Here is a 3,793-nt window from a genome sequence, read left to right on the forward strand (position 1 = left end):
TATATATATATATATATATATATATATATACATACATACAATGGAAATTATGAGATTCTTTATTCAAATCCACTACAATTGTTTTGAGTCATTCTGCACCTATCACATCACAGGTGCCTATTGTGCCTCCTCAGGTGACTTTTTAAACAAGTTCCTTACTCTTTCTCTTCACCAGTTCATTTAGCCTTATAACAATATATATCTACATAACTGCTCCATTCTAGCAGTTTTCATAAGTAACTACTAGAATGGAGCATTTATGTAGATATATCTCATTATAAGGGCTAAATGAATTGGCAAGGAGAAAGAGTGAGGAACTTGTTTAAAAGTGACCTGAAGAGGCATAATATGCACCTGTGATGCAAGACAATTGATTGCACAGTATCTCAACTGTGAGCTACAGGTGCAGAATGAGTCAAAATTGTAGCAGAATTGTAAAGAATTTTGTGAATTCTATTTTCTATCTCTGATCTGTTTATATAAAGTCTACAAACACCAAGGAATTCATGAAGTAAATCCAGTAGCATATGTATCTCTACTATTGATGACATCAAGTAGCCAAAAACTGTGGACAGGCTTTACTGTCCGCATCCCCCCCCCACATTTCTATTTCTTAAATATTGAATATGATGTTTATCACTAAAATAAAATATGTTTGTTTCTGCATAACCATTATATTCGATCAGAGTTGGGTCAATTACTAAATAGATGAATTATGTTAGAACCTCAACCTTTTTATTACCATATTTTTATTAAAATACACCACTTTTGTTTCCATTAATTTTGGAAATGATGAATTTAGCAAAACAACTTTATCATGATAAAGTTGTTTTGCTAAACATAAAATAGTATGAAATTATGTTCGGAACATAAAATAGTATGAAATTTTGATGGAAGACTTTAAATTGGATCAGTTTAAAGCAGAAAGTATGCATCATAGAACCATGTGCCATCTCAGGTGGGTTGGTATCCAAAGGGCTAAAGAAAGTATATTCCTATATATTAATTAACTATTAATTTTATTCCTATATATGTTAAGATATAAATGATATGAGTTGTTAACCAGTATTATTAATTTTTTTCCTAGACACAATGTAGGTTGGTGAATTGGTCAAATTGCTAGAGTTGTAGATTGTTTCACTGAAAAACCAAAGTTCATTTTCAAGTTTATAAAGCATAAAACAAGGAGAATTTCTATAAAAGTGTTCAACTATTTTGATATAGCATTTTTCATACTCTTCTGAATTTTTAAAACCTAAATTTTTCAGAATTATTTTAAGAATGATTTTGAAATCCATGTACTTTTAAGCCTGTATTTAATAATGGAGGATTGTGTTTAAGTCATTGAGAGGCAGGTAGTAATGTATAATTATAAATTTTGCTGATAATATTCTTTTGTGCTCCATTTCATCAAAATTTTATCATTGTATTGTTATCCACGATTTTAAAAATTGCATGTATTTTATATCATTGAATACGAATGTATCATTCTTTATATGTTTTGAAATTGTACTTGTATGGCAAGTAACTTCATCTGAGATCGTCTGTGGAAACTTAAACAAATGCATCTTGGAAGACTCATGGTAATTGTTTAAAAATCACATATACAGTTATCTTTTACTATTTTTTTTTTCTTGGTTTTAATCTCAGAGACATGAACTATATACTTTTACTTTTTTCAGTCATAAGACTGGGGCCATACTGGGGCACTGCCTTGAAGGGTATTAACTGAATGAATTGATCCCAGTACTTATTTATATAAGCCTGGTGCTTAACCAGTCAGTCTCTTTTGCTAAATTGCTAACAACATTGGTTGTCAAGCAGTGTAGTGGTGGGCGTTCAAACACAAATACGTGCACACACACACACACACACACACACACACGCATGCAACAGGCTTTTAGTTTCTGTCTGCCAAATCCACTCACAAGGCTTTGGTTGGCTCAAGTCTATAGTAGAAGACACTTGCCCAGGTGCCATGCAGTGGGACTGAACCTGGAACCATGTGGTTGGGAAGCAAACTTCTTGCCACATAGTCATGTCTGCACCTAAATTCACTTTTGTTTTGAAATCATAAATTATAAAAGCATTTTTGGTTGGTGGGGGGGAATATCTAAAATGACTAAATTTTAAAAGGGCATATTGGTTCCTACCTCGTTACATTTTTTAATGAATCTAATTCTGAAATGCCAGTCAACAAGACAGTAACAAGATCATTTAAAATACTTAATATGATGTTAATTCTATTTAATTAAAATATTAAATATTAAAGAACCTTAATATAAATGAGCTTAATAAAATTTAAATCTTTTGAATAAACTCTTAAAATTTTTCCATAGCAACAGCTTTATTGAGATTCCACATACGTTAACAGACAGGTCATTTAATTGATATATATATATATGTATATACATATATGTTGTCATCTTGTAAACATTAATATAATGTGTGCTTCCCAATAATCTTCTTTGTTCTTAGTATGGATATTTATGGTTTGTTGAAAAAATGGCTGTTTGAAAATTGTTAATTGATCATTATGTAAATTATAAGCTATACTGCTGCGTTTCTTTCTGTCTGTTACTGAAATATATGCCTGAATTTTACATTTTTTAAAGTAAATAAAAAATATATATATATATAACTTGTTATTGACTTTTATTTATTTTGAAAACTGCCTTTTTATGTATTCATCTCTTCAGCAAATCACTTGCTTCTGTCCCTCTATCATAGTTTCACATTCTTCAACACTGTATCCTGCTCAGTTGAGGGGTCACATCTTGTGAGTACTTGGTGGCCTCACCAGTACTTGTACCATGAAAAAGAAAAAAAGCACCCAAGACACTCTGTAAAGTGGTTGGCATTAGGAAGAGTATTCCGTAGTAAAAAACCATGCCAGAGCAGATACTGAGCTAGAAAAATTTCTAAGCTACATGAGATGTGCACTTGGACAGTAATATTGCTTGACACACTCTCCCAGCCATTTATATGCAAGTAGTCAAATTTCAGCTCATATAATTTTCTTGAGAAAAACTCTTCTCTATATAATTTACTAATATAGCATACAGTTTGTATTTGTTCTCCCAGCACTTAATATGCATTCATTGACTGTTCATAGTTCATTGATCAAACTTCAGCTCATTATGTGAGTTTAATATTCTTCAGGAAAACTGTCCATTATTCAATTTGTTCATTTAAAGAACTGTTTGTATATAGGTACCCCACAGAATATTTTATTTAACTATCATTGAAAGAATACACTGAAAAGGCCACAGATGTGTGGTGAAAGACTTTGATAGACCTATCAATAAGTAATTAATTAACAATAAAGTAAATTCAACCAGTATATGTATTCTATATCACAATTTTAGTTCAAATTTCAACACATATATATATATATTCTTTTATTCTTTTACTTGTTTCAGTCATTTGACTGTGGCCATGCTGGAGCACCGCAATTAGTCGAACAAATCGACTCCAGGACTTATTCTTTGTAAGCCTTGTGCTTATTCTATCGGGTCTCTTTTGCCGAACCGCTAGGTTACGAGGATGTAAACACACAAACAGTGGGGGGACAAACACAGACACACAAACATACACACACGCACACACACACACACACACACACATATATACATGATAGGCTGCTTTCAGTTTCTATCTACCAAATCCACTCACAAAACTTTGCTTGGCTATAGTAGAAGACACTTGCCCAGGACCATGTGGCTGGGAAGCAAGCTTCTTACCATACAGCCATGCTTGTGCCTGTATATGCATATATATATATATATATATA

The sequence above is a fragment of the Octopus bimaculoides genome, chromosome 2, assembly GCF_001194135.2.
Source record: "Octopus bimaculoides isolate UCB-OBI-ISO-001 chromosome 2, ASM119413v2, whole genome shotgun sequence".
Lineage (NCBI taxonomy): Eukaryota > Metazoa > Mollusca > Cephalopoda > Octopoda > Octopodidae > Octopus > Octopus bimaculoides.